Genomic DNA, 19574 nt, shown 5'->3' on the forward strand with positions numbered 1-19574 from the left:
CATGGAGGGTGGTGGGGTGTGTTGAGAGGTGGGTGGGGTGTGTGAGAGACCAGCACTACAACTCCCAACAGGCCCCCATGTCCACAGGGAGGGTGGTGGGGTGTGTTGAGAGGTGGGTGGGGTGTGTGAGAGACCAGCACTAATACTCCCAACAGGCCCCCATGTCCACAGGGAGGGTGGTGGTGGGTGAGGTGAGTGAGAGGTCACTACTACGACTCCCAACAGGCCCCCATGTCCACAGGAGGGTGGTGGTGGGTGGGGTGAGTGAGAGACCAGCACTACAACTCCCAACAGGCCCCCATGTCCACAGGGAGGGTGGTGGTGGGTGGGGTGAGTGAGAGGTCACTATTACGACTCCCAACAGGCCCCCATGTCCACAGGGAGGGTGGTGGTGGGTGGGGTGTGTGAGAGACCAGCACTACAACTCCCAACAGGCCCCCATGTCCACAGGGAGGGTGGTGGTGGGTCGGGTGAGTGAGAGGTTACTACTACGACTCCCAAAAGGCCCCAATGTCCACAGGGTGGGTGGTGGTGGGTAGGGTGTGTGAGAGACCAGCACTACAACTCCCAACAGGCCCCCATGTCCACAGGGTGGGTGGTGGGGTGTGTTGCGAGGTGGGTGGGGTGTGTGAGAGACCAGCACTACAACTCCCAACAGGCCCCCATGTCCACAGGGAGGGTGGTGGGGTGTGTTGAGAGGTGGGTGGGGTGTGTGAGAGACCAGCATTAATACTCCCAACAGGCCCCCATGTCCACAGGGAGGGTGGTTGTGGGTGGGGTGAGTGAGTGGTCACTACTACGACTCCCAACAGGCCCCCATGTCCACAGGGAGGGTGGTGGTGGGTGGGGTGTGTGAGAGACCAGCACTAAAACTCCCAGCAGGCCCCCATGTCCACAGGGAGGGTGGTGGTGGGTGGGGTGTGTGAGAGACCAGCACTACAACTCCCAACAGGCCCCCATGTCCACAGGGAGGGTGGTGGTGGGTGGGGTGTGTGAGAGACCAGCACTACAACTGTCAACAGGCCCCCATGTCCACAGGGAGGGTGGTGGTGGGTGGGGTGTGTGAGAAACCAGCACTACAACTCCCAACAGAGCCCCATGTCCATAGGGAGGGTGGTGGGTGGGGTGAGTGAGAGGTCACTACTACGACTCCCAACAGGCCCCCATGTCCACAGGGAGGGTGGTGGTGGGTGGGGTGTGTGAGAGACCAGCACTACAACTGCCAACAGGCCCCCATGTCCACAGGGAGGGTGGTGGGGTGTGTTGAAAGGTGGGTGGGGTGTGTAAGAGACCAGCACTACAACTCCCAACAGGCCCCCATGTCCACAGGGAGGGTGGTGGTGGGTTTGGTGAGTGAGAGGTCACTACTATGACTCCCAACAGGCCCCCATGTCCACAGGGAGGGTGGTAGTGGGTGGGGTGTGTGAAAGACGAGCACTACAACTCCCAACAGGCCCCCATGTCCACAGGGAGGGTGGTGGTGGGTGTGGTGAGTGAGAGGTCACTACTACGACTACCAACAGGCCCCCATGTCCACAGGGAGGGTGGTGGTGGGTGGGATGTGTGAGAGACCAGCACTACAACTCCCAACAGGCCCCCATGTCCACAGGGAGGGTGGTGGGGTGTGTTGAGAGGTGGGTGGGGTGTGTAAGAGACCAGCACTACAACTCCCATCAGGCCCCCATGTCCACAGGGAGGGTGGTGGTGGGTGGGGTGAGTGAGAGGTCACTACTACGACTCCCAACAGGCCCCCATGTCCACAGGGAGGGTGGTAGTGGGTGGGGTGTGTGAGAGACCAGCACTACAACTCCCAACAGGCCCCTATGTCCACAGGGAGGGTGGTGGGGTGTGTTGAGAGGTGGGTGGGGTGTGTGAGAGACCAGCACTACAACTCCCAACAGGCCCCCATGTCACACAGGGAGGGTGGTGAGGTGTGTTGAGAGGTGGGTGGGGTGTGTGAGAGACCAGCACTAATACTCCCAACAGGCCCCTATGTCCACAGGGAGGGTGGTGGTGAGTGAGGTGAGTGAGAGGTCACTACTACGACTCCCAACAGGCCCCATTGTCCACAGGGAGGGTGGTGGTGGGTGGGGTGTGTGAGAGACCAGCACTACAACTCCCAACAAGCCCCCATGTCCACAGGGAGGGTGGTGGGGTGTGTTGAGAGGTGGGTGGGGTGTGTAAGAGACCAGCACTACAACTCCCAACAGGCCTCCATGTCCACAGGGAGGGTGGTGGTGGGTGGGGTGAGTGAGAGGTCACTACTACGACTCCCAACAGGCCCCCATGTCCACAGCGAGGGTGGTAGTGGGTGGGGTGTGTGAGAGACCAGCACTACAACTCCCAACAGGCCCCCATGTCCACAGGGAGGGTGGTGGTGGGTGGGGTGAGCGAGAGGTCACTACTACGACTCCCAACAGGCTCCCATGTCTACAGGGAGGGTGGTGGTAGGTGGGGAGTGTGAGAGACCAGCACTACAACTCCCAACAGGCCCCCATGTCCACAGGGAGGGTGGTGGTGGGTGGGGTGAGTGCGAGGCCACTACTACGACTCCCAACAGGCCCCCATGTCCACAGAGAGGGTGGTGGTGGGTAGGGTGTGTGAGAGACCAGCACTGCAACTCCCAACAGGCCCCCATGTCCACAGGGAGGGTGGTGGGGTGTGTTGCGAGGTGGGTGGGGTGTGTGAGAGACCAGCACTACAACTCCCAACAGGCCCCCATGTCCACAGGGAGGGTGGTGGGGTGTGTTGAGAGGTGGGTGGGGTGTGTGAGAGACCAGCACTAATACTTCCAACAGGCCTCCATGCCCACAGGGAGGGTGGTTGTGGGTGGGGTGAGTGAGAGGTCACTACTACGACTCCCAACAGGCCCCCATGTCCAAAGGGAGGGTGGTGGTGGGTGGGGTGTATGAGAGACCAGCACTAAAACTCCCAGCAGGCCCCCATGTCCACAGGGAGGGTGGTGGTGGGTGGGGTGTGGAGAGACCAGCACTACAACTCCCAACAGGCCCCCATGTCCACAGGGAGGGTGGTGGTGGGTGGGGTGTGTGAGAGACCAGCACTACAACTGTCAACAGGCCCCCATGTCCACAGGGAGGGTGGTGGTGGGTGGGGTGTGTGAGAAACCAGCACTACAACTCCCAACAGAGCTCCATGTCCATAGGGAGGGTGTTGATGGGTGGGGTTAGTGAGAGGTCACTACTACGACTCCCAACAGGCCCCCATGTCCACAGGGAGGGTGGTGGTTGGTGGGGTGTGTGAGAGACCAGCACTACAACTCCCAACAGGCCCCCATGTCCACAGGGAGGGTGGTGGGGTGTGTTGAGAGGTGGGTGGGGTGTGTAAGAGACCAGCACTACAACACCCAACAGGCCCCTATGTCCACAGGGAGGGTGGTGTTGGTTGGGGATGAGTGAGAGGTCACTACTACGACTCCCAACAGGCCCCCATGTCCACAGGGAGGGTGGTAGTGGGTGGGGTGTGTGAGAGACCAGCACTACAACTCCCAACAGGCCCCCATGTCCACAGGGAGGGTAGTGGTGGGTAGGTTGAGTTAGAGGTCACTACTACGACTCCCAACAGGTCCCCATGTCCACAGGGAGGGTGGTGGTGGGTGGGGTGTGTGAGAGACCAGCACTACAACTCCCAACAGGCCCCCATTTCCACGGGGAGGGTGGTGGTGGGTGGGGTGAGTGAGAGGTCACTACTACGACTCCCAACAGGCCCCCATGTCCACAGTGAAGGTGGTGGTGGGTAGGGTGTGTGAGAGACCAGCACTACAACTCCCAACAGGCCCCCATGTCCACAGGGAGGGTGGTGGGGTGTGTTGAGAGGTGGGTGGGGTGTGTGAGAGACCAGCACTACAACTCCCAACAGGCCCCCATGTCCACAGGGAGGGTGGTGGGGTGTGTTGAGAGGTGGGTGGGGTGTGTGAGAGACCAGCATGTGGTATTGGGTTCTCCAGGCCTACATACTCCGCAGAAAAGTTTATTAAGACCCCTTGGGGTGGTGGTACATTCCTACAGCACCCTTCGGTAATGCAAGAAGTATCACACCGAACATCGGTGCAAATCCTTCTTTTATACAATTTTACAGTAATAAAAATGTAGGCGGAATACAATTACAGAGTTTTAGGTACATATATGGTCATTTTTGGAACACAGCCAACTCATGGGAGGAGCTATAACACCACTGGTCAGTTTGGCGGAACATTCCTAAGTAATAACTGTTCAATCTAAACTGCGCATGTGTGAGCTTGACCAATACTAAAAATAGCCTGTTGCTGGGCAAACTCGAGTGGTCAGTGGTACAGAGGAAGGACAAAAGGGCATGCTGACCACGAGGCAACGCATTCAACTAAAATGGCCGCCGATACATACAAAATGGCTTCCGATAACCATAGTCAAGATAAGGGGAAATACGTGTAGCAAAGCTTAACGCTAACCCGATCACCGTCAAATTACGACAGACGACCCTTTTAGCGTTTAGCTGAAGCTACTTCATAGTGGACGTAATCAGGATACTCATCTTCAATATCGATAGACATAATTTGTGCTACTTCTTCATGAAACATTTGTTCATTTTTAGCAAATGCTCGTTTGGATGGAATACAAGCAGAAAGGCACATAGAACATAATACAGGGCCACACTGGATACAGAGGCATAAGAAGAATAATATCCCAATCATTACACATAGAATCGTCAGCAACTTCCAACCCCAAGTACTAAGTAATGACCAAAACCACCCCGAAAATGTCCATGTACCATTATCAGGATGTATCTCAGCAGCAATTTTAAGTAATTTAGATTTGCATCATACACAGAAGGTGAATTATCTGGCACGTATACACAACAACTACTTCCGATAATGCGGCATGCTCCTCCACGATCAGCTAATACTACGTCTAATACCATTCTGTTTTGGAGCGTTACAATTCTGGTAATCTGGAGTTCCTCTGTTAAATTTCCTAAAGCAAAAGCGGTATCATTAGCAACAGCTTCTACAACCTGTGTCAACCGTCTTATTTTCCGACTGTTCAAAGCAGCTCCAACAAATGAAAAGAGGCCTAAATTAAAATTGACATATTGTTGTAACGCAGTATCAGTCTGGTCAATATCTTCAAGGACTAGTGCTCTCTTCGCCCTATTCAATATAAAGACATGGTACAGAATATAATTATTATGATATATAGGTGGGGCAATAAACACAGGGGGTAATACGAAAGATATATAACATGTTCCTAACCATCCTATAGGAAGACGGTGATAGCCTTTATTTCCACATATAAAGTACGTATTTCGGGAGGCCACAAATGTAATACCATTTGGAGTGTCAAAGGTAAGAGTGGTGTTGCATTCACTTCTTCCTACTGGTATTGTACCTTTATTACGAACACAGAGATCAGCTTTTGTATCGATAACAATAATCACATGTGAGCTGGACATATTTACATTCCTTTGATTACTATAAACTTGTGGTGCTGACACGTTGTCGGGGCGGTATTCCTCCCATTCAAACTTAGTTCCTTCAGCTTGCGGATAGCCAACCCGATCGTTGAAGCAGATTTTGAGTCGAAAAAGCAGCCCACCTTTCGTTGGCCATCGCAAAGTGAATAAGAGTGTGTACCAGGCATTGCAAGAGCCATTATGGGAGAACGGGAGTGGGATAAGTGGTGTGCCCCCTTTCTTTTGATGTCCAGGCAACATCCCACATACCCAGCAGTTTGAAGTGTTAGTCATATTGTGGGTGTGATGCAGAATCTGAATAAAACTGTTATTCAAATAAGTCTGTCTATGCCGTTCTTCATGATAAGGCAGAGTAAAATGAAAATGTTCAGATGGAATCGGGGTAGTTGGCAATAAATGTTCTCTTACTGGCAACAAAAGTTCTACTACCCAAGCTATCACAGCTATCACAGCAATTGTTAAAACAAATAGTACTGCACCAAGAATTCTCTTGTTTCGCACTGCAGAAGATGCCATAGTTCAAAGTTCAAAATGTCTAAAAAAAAAAACTAAAAAAAAAAAATATGAGTGCTGAACTCCGAGGTAGCCGTTGGTTTCTTCTCCGAGATTCAAGACAGGTGTCGCTACACTTGGCAGAACAGATCCCCCCCCCTTGATATTCCCGGCTTCCGTTTCACAAACCCCAGAGCGGTAACTCAACCAGTCTCGCACAAAAACAACTGCTTATCGTGGTCATAGGTTGTATCTCTCTCTTCCAGAAACAGTGTGGTCCGAGAAGGCTCCCTCCGATTCGGCAGACGTTATAGCTGGGCTCTTCTCCTTGTCCAAGATGTCTCGATAATCAGACAGCACAGTTGGGCTCACCAGATCCGGAAAGACACGGCGGCAGTGAGTAGAGTGCACCCACTGCTTCCTGTTGGTGACTCGCACAGCCGTTCGAGTTGCGAGCAACACCTGCTCGGGGCCACGCCACCTCGGCTCCAAGCTGCTTGTTCTCTCAAAGGACCTGAGCATCACATGGTCCCCAGGATGAAGATTGTGAGCCTCTCCAATAGAATTGTCGGGGAGCGCTTCTCGAACCTGTTGATGAATAGAAAGTAAATCATTTGTTAATAGTGCCAAATAATCGTTCATCATTATACAAGGCACATCATGTAACAATCGAGACTTAGGAACTCCCCATATATTCATAGGCCTTCCAAACACCACTTCATAAGGTGTGAGGCCAGTTCGGGAATGGGGCACTGATCTGATAGATAGCAATGCCAGAGGCAAAGCATCCGGCCATTTCAAAGACGTGGATGCCACAATCTTTGCTAGCTTTAATTTCAGAGTAGCGTTATATCGTTCAACAAGACCTGCTGACTGTGGATGGAATACAGCATGAAATTTCTGCTGAATTCCCAATCCCTTCATCACATATTCCACAATTTTCCCAACAAAATGAGGACCATTATCGCTCCATAAAATTTACAAACACCATAACGAGGGAAGTATTCTTTGAGCAAAACCTTAGCTGTTGTCAACGCTGTATTATCCTTCGTGGGGAAGGCCTCAATCCATTTACTGAAAGCACACACCACCACAAAGACATACTTAAGGTTATTACAACATTCAAGCTGAATGTAATCCATTTGCAGTACTTCAAACGGTGCAGTAGGTGGAACAAACCCTCCTTTCGGAGTATGCGTCCCTTTCGCAGGATTGTGCTGCAAGCATATCAGACAGGTCTGCACTACTCTTTTGGCCGTATTGGCAATCTCAGGATGCTCCCAAACTCGCATTAGCAATCGAGTAATTGCAAGAGCTCCAACATGTGCCAATCCATGTGTCATTTGGACCATCGCTTGCAAGTAAGCTGCAGGCAATTCCCATTTTTCCACATCTTTGCTTCGCCAGCAACCCTCATCATCCAGCACTCCCTCTGCTGCCCAGGTTGCAAGTTCTGCTTCTGACACTGATTTCTGAATGTCTAGTATCTCCTCTCTAGCATCGTGCCATCGCTCATCCTGTGATTTCACTACATACATTGGCGAGGCATTTCGTAACATAGCCGTTTCTCTTGCTATGCTATCTGCAAAAGCGTTTCCTTGTCCCACTTTGTCAGTGACCTTTTTATGTGCACTGCATTTGATTATTGCCACTTTCTTTGGACAAAGTAATGCATTCAAAAGATCACGCACTAATTCTCCGTGCATGATGTGTACTCAATGCGAAGTCAAAAACCCACGCTCTCTCCAGAGTAGGCCAAAGTCATGCGCTACTCCGAAGGCGTACCGTCTGTCTGTGTAGATATTCACACATAAGCCAGCACTCAATTCGCAGGCTCTTGTCAGAGCTATTAGTTCCGCTGCTTGGGCCGATTTCTGTGGTATTCGTGCTGCTTCTACCACTGTCTTGAGTGTCGTGATCGCATATGCTGCAGAAGTTGTGCCATCTGGCAGCCTTAAACACGATCCATCAACCCACAGTTCCCCATCCACATCTGGAAGTGGCGTATCCTGTAAGTCGACACGACCCTTTGTTTGTTCTTCGGTCAGGAAAACACAATCATGGTGTTCTTCCTCTTGGCCCTCAGCAACCGGATACGGCAATAAAGTGGCAGGGTTCAGGGTAGCACATCTCTTTAGTGTGATGTGTGGCGCCAACAGTGTGAGCTCATATCCTGTTAAACGTGCACTCGTAAGATACTGGGTCTTTGTTTGATTTAACAGTGCATCTACCGCATGGGGAACTAACACTAGCAATTTGTGTGACAAAACTATTCCCTCACTCTGCCGTATAGCCACTGCTGTTGCTGCAACTGCTCGAAAGCACCCAGGTAATCCTCGTGCCACAGGATCAAGTATTGCCAAAAAGTATGCGCAGGGCCTCTGCTTATCCCCGTGTGTCTGCACTAACACTGACAATGCACACCCATCTTTCTCATGTACGTACAACGTGAAAATCTTCGTGTAATCCGGTGTACCTAACACTGGTGCAGAACAAAGGGCTTGTCTCAATTGTTCAAAAGCAGTCTGACATTCATCTGTCCATTCAAGAGGCATTGGTGTAGTTTTGGACAATAATGCTAACAAAGGTTTTATAATGTGCGAAAACCCCATTATCCACTGTCTACAAAAGGACGTTAAACCTATGAAGGCACGCACATCTCTCTGAGTACGGGGGACTGGTGTATCTAAAATTGCTTGAATTCGATCAGATGTTAATGCACGTCCCTCCTTAGACAAAAGATGACCGAGGTAGGTCACCTTTGGTCTACAATATTGTAGTTTTTTCCTAGACACTTTGTGATTATTCTGAGCAAGAAAAGATAGCAAAGCAAGGGTACTCTCCTCACACTGTGCATACGTGTCTGCAGCTAGTAAAATATAATCGACATACTGGATGAGAGCTACTCCGGACTGCAAATCAAAAGAATCAAGCTGTCTTTTTAAAGCCTGGCTATAGATGCTAGGACTTTCTGTATAGCCTTGAGGGACTCGACAAAATCTATACGATTTATTATTTAATGTGAAGCCAAATAGATATCTGCTGTCGGGATGGATGGGAATGGAAAAGAAGGCGTTCTTGAGATCTATTACAGAAAACATGGTATCAGTGGGTGGAATCAAAGTAAGCAAGGTGGTGATATCAGACACCACCGGGTACTGGGGCACTACAATTTTGTTAATTTCCCTCAAATCAATAATAAATCGATAGACTTTGTCATCAGTATCTTTCTTTAAGATCGGATGAATCGGGCTGTTACAGACATTGTAGGGAACTTCTTCCACTACTCCTGCAATAATCAAATCCTGAATAATGTGCGTCAAGGCAATTTCACCTTCCCTAGATATTTTGTATTGCGGTACACGTGGCAAAGACACATCCTCCTTAACAGTTATTCGAATAGGTGGAATAAGCATCGGTCCCACATCTGTGTCCGATGTAGCCCATAACGTGTGTGGGAGAGACGCTAATGCTTCAATTTCTTGTATAGTACATAGTCTTCCTACATCCGGATAATTGTCATTCAAAATAACCCGCACTCCTTCAGGAGCGCAGCGTATTGTTGCTCGAAAATATTTAAGCAAATCTATGCCCATAATATTGTCTGGAGTATTCGGCGACAATAAAAATGGGCACGGGCCAAAGAATCTGTCAATGTAAAACGTAAGAGGTTGTGACAATGGGCTAAGAGAGGGTGTTCCATCGAACCCTATGGATGTAATCGTTTCGCCAGACAGGGGAGCCCTAGAACCAAGTTTTTAGACAGAGCACTACGAGTAGCTCCTGTATCAACCAAAAACTGATCAGTAGAACCCAAAACGCCCGCTGATACATATGGACCTCTTTGATCTACTGGCACTTCAACCGATTCCACACCCCATCCTACGCAATCCTATGCATGAACATAGTCCTGAGACTCCGCATTCTCACCCTCCGATATCTGGTACTGATTCCATCGATCAAAAGTATTATGATCATCCTGACCACGACCCCTCGCCTCAAACATACCACGATCACTTGCTCCACCTCTCTCTCCCGAATAACTATTCCGTGTCCTTCCACTTCCTCGACCACGCTGATTACGTTGTTCACGAATCACCGGACAATCTGAAGCCCAATGTCCAAACTCTTTACAATATGCACATTGATCCTCAGCAATGTCGGTACGACCATAAGACGTACCATACCCTCCTCGCCTGCCTCTATCATTCCCTCTTGGCTGCGTAGCACGAACCTGAGCCAACATCACCTTCGTCTTTAACTCCTTCGCCTTCTTATCAGTACTTTCTTTAGCCTCTAATTCCTCCTGTCGCTCGTAATACTGAGCCATAGTTAACAAGGATGCAGGGGTCGCCGTGGTCCAGGAACTTTCACTAGTTTTCAAACGTTTTGCAATCTCCGGCAGGAGATTAGCCACATACTTATCAACAAACAAATGCCTACCCGTATCATCCGTTAATAATTGCCCACTGTAATCATGAAACGCTTCTTCGAAACGTGAAAAGAAGTCAGACACCGACTCATCCTGTTTCTGTTTGCAAGAGGCTAACATAGTCCAATCAATCTTTTTAGGGGGAACAAGCGTTTTTAATTTATTCAAGATAGCGGTCGGGAGATCTAAAATTAATTGGCAAGGCTTACATGCAGGCTCCCTGTCTAAATCAGCTTGTGCTATAACTTTCCAATCCGCTCCCAAAATCGCTTGGTCATCAAACTTACGGCTCGCTCTCCACATATCAGGGGGCAATATTAACCCAAAGAAAAGATCAATATCAACCAGTGTCATAACACATGAAGAAATAGCCCCCTCCACTCCTTCATAGAAAGCTGCCGGATTTTTACGGGGATCGGGTAAAGCATTTTTCAATGCCATAACATCTGCTCTATTCCAAGGTGTATATACCCAATTATATACGAAATAACCCTTTGCATCCCCGGACAATTTATCATCACTTGTACCTTGCCCTTTGGGGGGGACATACAAAGGTGCGGCTTCGCGCATAGGCATAACATGAACTGTAGAACGCTTATCTGCTCCAAATAGAACACTCTTTGGATGACTCCGTCGACCCCGGCGCAGGCACGTCTGATGCTTTTCGTACTTCCCGCAATCTGGACGCCTCATCCCGTAGCTGGACCAACCGTCAGAAAAATTCATCCGCATCTGCAACAACAAATAAACCTTTACTCATATTCTCACGATGAACTGATATATCCTTAGGCTCTAAATCAGGCGAATATTTCCTAAATCGTTCTACAACTTCATCTCCAAAAGTGTTTAGAAAATACAACCGTTCTCGCTCCGACCACTTACTCATCTCATTGTTAATCTCTGACATAGTTATTTTGTTCAAATTAAACTTGCGAGCGAAACTGCGCAACTCCGCAGTTACACTAGCACTTAACCTCATACTCTTACTCCCGTGACCATCACTGTCCGAGTCCTCGTCCGGGGCCGTAGGCAAAACGTACGGGGCGGGCACCGATCTAGTAATGAAAAATCATCAACTTCATTAGTAAGGACAGGATAAAGCGGACGTCGAATAGGAAATTGACCACTAGTTTGCAAATTACGTTCCCGGGCCTCCCTCTCTTTCTTCTCCTGCAACTCCTTCTCCTCCAGCTGTAAAGCCTTCTCTCGAGCAGCCTTACGCTGCTCTTTTTCCGCTAAGGCTATTTCACGCTTCATTCGTTCACGCACTGCTTTCTCCCACATTCGTACACAATCAAACATATCTTGTCTAGACCTGCGCTGAAACAAACATTGCTCCACAAACTGAACCTTTCGTAAATCAAACGACCCATGTAGTGGCCATTGCAACTCGGGATCAGATCTGGTGTACTTATTCCATAATTTACTGTATCATAAAGGGGGAAGACCGAATTTCATATACATCTCCCAATTGGGAGTCCCCTCTGGGGGAGCCGGCTGAGATTCATTTAATCGATAAGTGGTACCATTTCCAAGACAGCACATTCCTCGAAGTGTGCTTAAAACAGGCATGTTCAAAAAGTATCACGAAAAAACGTGATACCACAAAAATGGCACTTAATATACTCCACACAAATGTGCCGTTCAAACACAAACAAATTTAGAGAAATATCTCTACATGCCTGCCTATGTGAAGTGCACTGCACATATAGTTCAAATCATAGGATCAAATGTTAGCTAACTCAAAACATATTCAAAGAGCCACAGTAAGCGTCCGTAGACTATCTTACCAATCACAAGCTTACCAAATTCTCAGATATCCAGGTTCCAACTGCCAAGGTCTTTGATCAAATCGCCAAACCGGCACTGTACGACAACTCGAACGAACAGGATCTCATTCGAGGACCGGCGCCACCTGGAAGGTCAGATCAGAAGGAAAGGAAGAAAACACCGTGGGTGCCAAGACTCGGGTCACTCAGTGGCAGCGTACGCGTCCATGGCGAGTTTCCAATCCTTCGTCACGACCTCTCCTTCGGGCATCTGAGTCGACGATGAGTCCCTTCGTGGTCGCCAATTTGTGGTATTGGGTTCTCCAGGCCTACATACTCCGCAGAATACCCTCTACACCATAAAAGGTGTTGGCACGGAAACTGGAAAATGCAAAAGACAAGTTTATTAAGACCCCATGAGGTGGTGGTACATTCCTACAGCACCCTTCGGTAATGCAAGAAGTATCACACCGAACATCGGTGCAAATCCTACTTTTATACAATTTTACAGTAATAAAAATGTAGGCGGAATACAATTACAGAGTTTTAGGTACATATATGGTCATTTTTGGAACACAGCCAACTCATTGGAGGAGCTATAACACCACTGGTCAGTTTGGCGAAACATTCCTAAGTGATGACTGTTCAATCTAAACTGTGCATGTGTGAGCTTGACCAATACTAAAAATAGCCTGTTGCTGGGCAAACTCGAGTGGTCAGTGGTACAGAGGAAGGACAAAAGGGCATGCTGACCACGAGGCAACGCATTCAACTAAAATGGCCGCCGATACATACAAAATGGCTTCCGATAACCATAGTCAAGATAAGGGGAAATACGTGTAGCAAAGCTTAACGCTAACCCAATCACCGTCAAATTACGACAAGCACTAATACTCCCAACAGGCCCCCATGTCCACAGGGAGGGTGGTTGTGGGTGAGGTGAGTGAGAGGTCACTACTACGACTCCCAACAGGCCCCCATGTCCACAGGGAGGGTGGTGGTGGGTGGGGTGTGTGAGAGACCAGCACTAAAACTCCCAGCAGGCCCCCATGTCCATAGGGAGGGTGGTGGTGGGTGGGGTGTGTGAGAGACCAGCACTACAACTGTCAACAGGCCCCCATGTCCACAGGGAGGGTGGTGGTGGGTGGGGTGTGTGAGAAACCAGCACTACAACTCCCAACAGAGCCCCATGTCCATAGGGAGGGTGGTGGTGGGTGGGGTGAGTGAGAGGTCACTACTACGACTCTCAACAGGCCCTCATGTCCAATGGGAGGGTGGTGGTGGGTGGGGTGTGTGAGAGACCAGCACTACAACTCCCAACAGGCCCCCATGTCCACGGGGAGGGTGGTGGGGTGTGTTGAGAGGTGGGTGGGGTGTGTAAGAGACCAGCACTACAACTCCCAACAGGCCCCCATGTCCACAGGGAGGGTGGTGGTGGGTTTGGTGAGTGAGAGGTCACTACTACAACTCCCAACAGGCCCCCATGTCCACAGGGAGGGTGGTAGTCGGTCGGGTGTGTGAGAGACCAGCACTAAAACTCCCAACAGGCCCCCATGTCCACAGGGAGGGTGGTGGTGGGTGTGGTGAGTGAGAGGTCACTACTACGACTCCCAACAGGCCCCCATGTCCACAGGGAGGGTGGTGGTGGGTGGGATGTGTGAGAGACCAGAACTACAACTCCCAACAGGCCCCCATGTCCACAGGGAAGGTGGTGGTGGGTGGGGTGAGTGAGAGGTCACTACTACAACTCCCAACAGGCCCCCATGTCCACCGGGAGGGTGGTGGCGGGTAGGGTGTGTGAGAGACCAGCACTACAACTCCCAACAGGCCCCCATGTCCACAGGGAGGGTGGTAGGGTGTGTTGAGAGGTGGTTGGGGTGTGTGAGAGACCAGCACTACAACCCCCAACAGGCCCCCATGTCCACAGGGAGGGTGGTGGGGTGTGTTGGGACATGGGTGGGGTGTGTGAGAGACCAGCACTAATACTCCCAACAGGCCCCAATGTCCACAGGGAGGGTGGTGGTGTGTGGGGTGAGTGAGAGGTCACTACTACAACTCCCAACAGGCCCCATGTCCACAGGGAGGGTGGTGGTGGGTGGGGTGTGTGAGAGACCAGCACTACAACTCCCAGCAGGCCCCCATGTCCACAGGGAGGGTGGTGGTGGGTGGGGTGTGTGGGAGACCAGCACTACAACTCCCAACAGGCCCCCATGTCCACAGGGAGGGTGGTGGTGGGTGGGGTGTGTGAGAGACCAGCACTACAACTCCCAACAGACCCCCATGTCCACAGGGAGGGTGGTGGTGTTTGGGGTTAGTGAGAGGTCACTACTACAACTCCCAACAGGCCCCCATGTCCACAGGGAGGGTGGTGGTGGGTGGGGTGTGTGAGAGACCAGCACTACAACTCCCAACAGGCCCCCATGTCCACAGGGAGGGTGGTGGGGTGTGTTGAGAGGTGGGTGGGGTGTGTAAGAGACCAGCACTACAACTCCCAACAGGCCCCCATGTCCACAGGGAGGGTGGTGGTGGGTGGGATGAGTGAGAGTTCACTATTACGACTCCCAACAGGCCCCCATGTCCACAGGGAGGGTGGTGGAGGGTGGGGTGTGTGAGAGACCAGCACTACAACTCTCAACAGGCCCCCATGTCCACAGGGAGGCTGGTGGTGGGTGGTGTGAGTAAGAGGTCACTACTACGACTCCCAACAGGCCCCCATGTCCACAGGGAGGGTGGTGGTGGGTGGGGTGTGTGAGAGACCAGCACTTACAACTCCCAACAGGCCCCCATGTCCACAGGGAGGGTGGTGGTGGGTGGGGTGAGTGAGAGGTCACTACTACGACTCCCAACAGGCCCTTCATGTCCACAGGGAAGGTGGTGGGGTGTGTTGAGAGGTGGGTGGGGTGTGTGAGAGACCAGCACTACAACTCCCAACAGGCCCCCATGTCCACAGGGAGGGTGGTGGGGTGTGTTGAGAGGTTGGTGGGTTGTGTGAGAGACCAGCACTAATACTCCCAACAGGCCCCCATGTCCACTGAGAGGGTGGTGGTGGGTGGGGTGTGTGAGAGACCAGCACTACATCTCCCAGCAGGCCCCCATGTCCACAGGGAGGGTGGTGGTAGGTGGGGTGTGTGAGAGACCAGCACTACAACTCCCAACAGGCCCCCATGTCCACAGGGAGGATTGTGGTGGGTGGGGTGTGTGAGAGACCAGCACTACAACTCCCAACAGACCCCCATGTCCACAGGGAGGGTGGTGGTGGGTGGGGTGAGTGAGAGGTCACTACTACGACTCCCAACAGGCCCCCATGTCCACAGGGAGGGTGTTGGTGGGTGGGGTGTGTGAGAGACCAGCACTACAACTCCCAACAGGCCCCCATGTCCACAGGGAGGGTGGTGGGGTGTGTTGAGAGGTGGGTGGGGTGTGTAGGAGACCAGCACTACAACTCCCAACAGGCCCCCATGTCCACAGGGAGGGTGGTGGTGGGTGGGGTGAGTGAGAGGTCACTACTATGACTCCCAACAGGCCCCCATGTCCACAGGGAGGGTGGTAGTGGGTGGGGTGTGTGAGAGACCACCTCTACAACTCCCAACAGGCCCCCATGTCCACAGGGAGGGTGGTGGGGTGTGTTGAGAGGTGGGTGGGGTGTGTGAGAGACCAGCACTACAACTCCCAACAGGCCCCCATGTCCACAGGGAGGGTGGTGGTGGGTGGGGTGTGTGAGAGACCAGCACTACAAGTCCCAACAGGCCCCATGTCCACAGGGAGGGTGGTGGGGTGTGTTGAGAGGTGGGTGGGGTGTGTGAGAGACCAGCACTACAACTCCCAACAGGCCCCCATGTCCACAGGGAGGGTGGTGTTGGGTGGGGAGAGGTGGGTGGTGTGAGTGAGAGGTCAGTGATATGTAATGTTGGAAAAATGAAACATGTCATGTCCACACCATTGATCATGAAAATCTTGTCCCTCAGGTGATCGCAACTTGACTGGCGAAACCAGCAACCGCCTGCAACAGTCGCCCCACTCACAGCCAGGACTCTCTGGGGACGATCCCATTGCCAGCTCTGGTGCGGAGGACGGAGCGGGCCCAAGCAGACTCCCAGGGCCATCAGGCTCACAGGACATCCCTGCCTCCACAACCTTGGCCTGTGTCACTCCAGCAACACCTGCCATAGTGAGCTGTGCAGCCACCACCACCACCACCATCACCACCAGTACCACCACTCCTGCCTGTGCCACCCTGCCTGACCCATCGCACGACGCAGGGCCATCTACATCCCAGCCAAGCAGGGAGAGTGGACGGGAAAGGAGAGAGCTGAGGGCACATCCCACAAGCAGGAGTGCTTCTCACCGGCGAGCTGGGGAAGGACACCCACCCCATCCTGGCGCAGAAACACTAGAAGCCCTATCCAGAGTCCAGGCCTCCTATGAGCAGGGGCAGGAACAGGCTGATCGTGCCCACCAGGACTCACTAGAGAACAGTAATCTGTTGCGGTCCATTGACAGCCGCATAGGGCAAATAGTGGACCTCATGGGCCAACAAACAGCACTGTGGAGGGACTGGTTATCTCGCACCACACCACCCCCCCACCCAAGTGCCCAGCCACCACGGTCACCAACACCACCGCCACCACCACCTGAGCCCATGGACACGGATGTGGCCCCTGACCAACTTGCCCCCCCCAGCTGTCTCCGCACCGGCTCCAAAATGGAGGGGCCGTCCGAGGATCGAAGTAGGTGAGAGCAGTGGGGATGCACCATCTACCCGCTCAAAGAGAGGCCGCCAATAACTCTAACCTTGCCTGAGCCTGCCATCCACCCGCAAACTATCCTGTCCCACAACGCCAAGTATTGGCACAGGTCTGCTGAACTAGCCAGACATCACCCAAGGTGGTGTCACCACGGTCTTTTCATCTACCATGAGCTTCAACTCACACTCCCCCACCCAACACTTACTTGTAAATATCCACCAGCATCAATTCACAACCTATAAATACATTTCACTTAAACACTCAATGATGTGTTGCCTCCATGTTTTAATCACATGATTGTCTCAGAATCAGACGTTACCAGGTGCAGGGATCTATGTCGGTGAGAATCATGCCTCTGTGGGAAAGACCTAGGGAAAATGAGAGACAACAAACACACGTCGGGAAACTGATTCACACCCATCACAACACACTGTACTGCAACATCCCACAAACCACACTCATCACCAATTTAGTGGATGAGAGGACACACATCATGGAGCTTTGTATGTACACAAAATATACCACACACACATGCAAACATAACATACCAGAACAGCGAGCTTTGAAACACCACATCCACACACCACCAGCAAACCAACATCACGCATTGTCAACCTGCACAAGAGGTAGTTGCTCACATTCAAGGAAAATAGCGATCAATGAGCTGACGCCTCTGGTCCACACCTTCTTCCTCACCACTATCCTCATCAGTCAACATGGGTGGGATGGGAGGCTGAGGAACTTGTTGGTCTTCAGGGTCCAAGATCAATTCAATGTCATTGCGCAAGGCCAGGTTGTGGAGCATGCAGCAGGCAATCACGATCCTGCATTCTTTGCCTGGTGGGTAAGGCAGGGCCCCTCCGTTTTTTTCCAGGCAGCGAAACCTAGACTTTAGCAGTCCAAAAGTACGTTCCACCACTCTACGTGTCCTTCCATGGGCATAATTGTATCGCATTTCATCAGCTGTAGTTGGATTACGTATGGGACTCAGCAGCCACGGCCGGTTTGGGTACGCAGAGTCGCCTATGTGGGGGGATGACAGACACAAATATCACAACTAGGATTGGTGGGTACCCCATGCCACACAGAAAACACAACTGTCCCCACAGCATACTCACCAACAAGCCAGGCACGTTCTGGACGCAGATTTGCCATCAGTTGGGGGACAATGCTGCTCAGCATGATGTGGGAGTCATGTGCGGAGCCTGGAAATCTTGCAAACATGGGATATGATGTTGTCGGCCAGGCACTTTGACCGAATGAAAGCGCTTCCGATGCTGAGCTGACCAACGAGTGCTGCCTGTGACCATCACCTCGACCTGCTGCTGCTGAGCTGACCAACAACTGCTGCCTGTGACCATCACCTCGACCTGCTGCTGCTGAGCTGACCAACGGGTGCTGCCTGTGACCATCACCTCGATCTGCTGCTGCTGAGCTGACCAACGACTGCTGCTGTAGTGCCACAGTCCAGGACCTTGCCATGCAGAGAGTGCGACAGATCTGGTCTTGTCCCTTCACTGCAGCGGAACTAGATGTTCTTGTGGCCGGTGTGCTCAGCCACTATGAACAGCTCTACGGTGCACCCAGACAGGTGGTAAGTGCAGTGGTGTACATGTTGTTGGCCATGAGGTGGTCAGTGGCTCCTGTCTTCTGCAAGCCTGGCGGTGTGCTGTGGGATATTCACATGTGTTGTGCAGAGCATGGCTGCATGTAGATACGTGTTTCTACGAAGTTCGTGCATGTCATACTGTCCACTTACGTTACCCTCTTGTTTCCCATCATGGTAGGTAAAGCTGCACCTTCGCGGTGTGGAGGACCATAGCACGTGATGTACGGGCAGTGAAGGTGTGCAATAGACGACACACACACTGCCACAGCACTGGGACGACATATCCAGGCTTAGCAAGAATGTTGCGGAGATGACACTGGGGATTCCAAGAACTACAGGTCTGGCCTGACGCACCATGACCCCTCTTATGCATCGTATCATTGCTGTGACGCATCCTGACCTGTCCGCCCGGCTGAGTGGGGATCAACAGCAAACTAGCGGTAAGCAGACTGTATGTGTATGTTACTTGGGAGTGCAATGCATGTATTGGTGCTCAAACACAGTAGTGACTTCCGTGGTGCGTATGTTTTGCAGAAATACCATGTTGGTGCCATTAGCGGAGTGTGCGTTGGCATCAATGTCCGCCAGGTTGACAGGCCACTTGCTTAGTAGTTGAGGGTTCAAGGACATGCCGTAGAGGTCTGTGGTCCCATGGCATGACATGTGGGCAGATCTACATGCACTTGCCCTGTTCGTATGATGTACATCTTTCATGGCCACCACTGGTTCTTTCATGTGAGGATGACTGGTAGGGGTGGGACGTGTGCAGGATGGGGGCTACATGTTCTTTGTCTGAAATGGAATTAGAGATTCCTTGTCTTTCAGTACGTGAGTGTGGCACTTACTTGCACCTCTTTTCTCTCAATTTCAGCTTTGGCAGAGGGCACACTGACCCTCAGACAATGGAGATGAGTGGTGGCAATGCATCTGGATCAGACATCATACACACGCAGACTGACACAGAAGAGGGCAGCCCCGGAGAGGGGGACAGGACCGTCCCTGAGGACTCGCATGTCGAAACACCATCGTCCTCATCTTCCGACAGTGTTGGTGACTCAGCA

This window comes from Lissotriton vulgaris, chromosome 2_1, assembly GCF_964263255.1.
Source record: "Lissotriton vulgaris chromosome 2_1, aLisVul1.2, whole genome shotgun sequence".
NCBI classification, from domain to species: Eukaryota; Metazoa; Chordata; class Amphibia; order Caudata; family Salamandridae; genus Lissotriton; species Lissotriton vulgaris.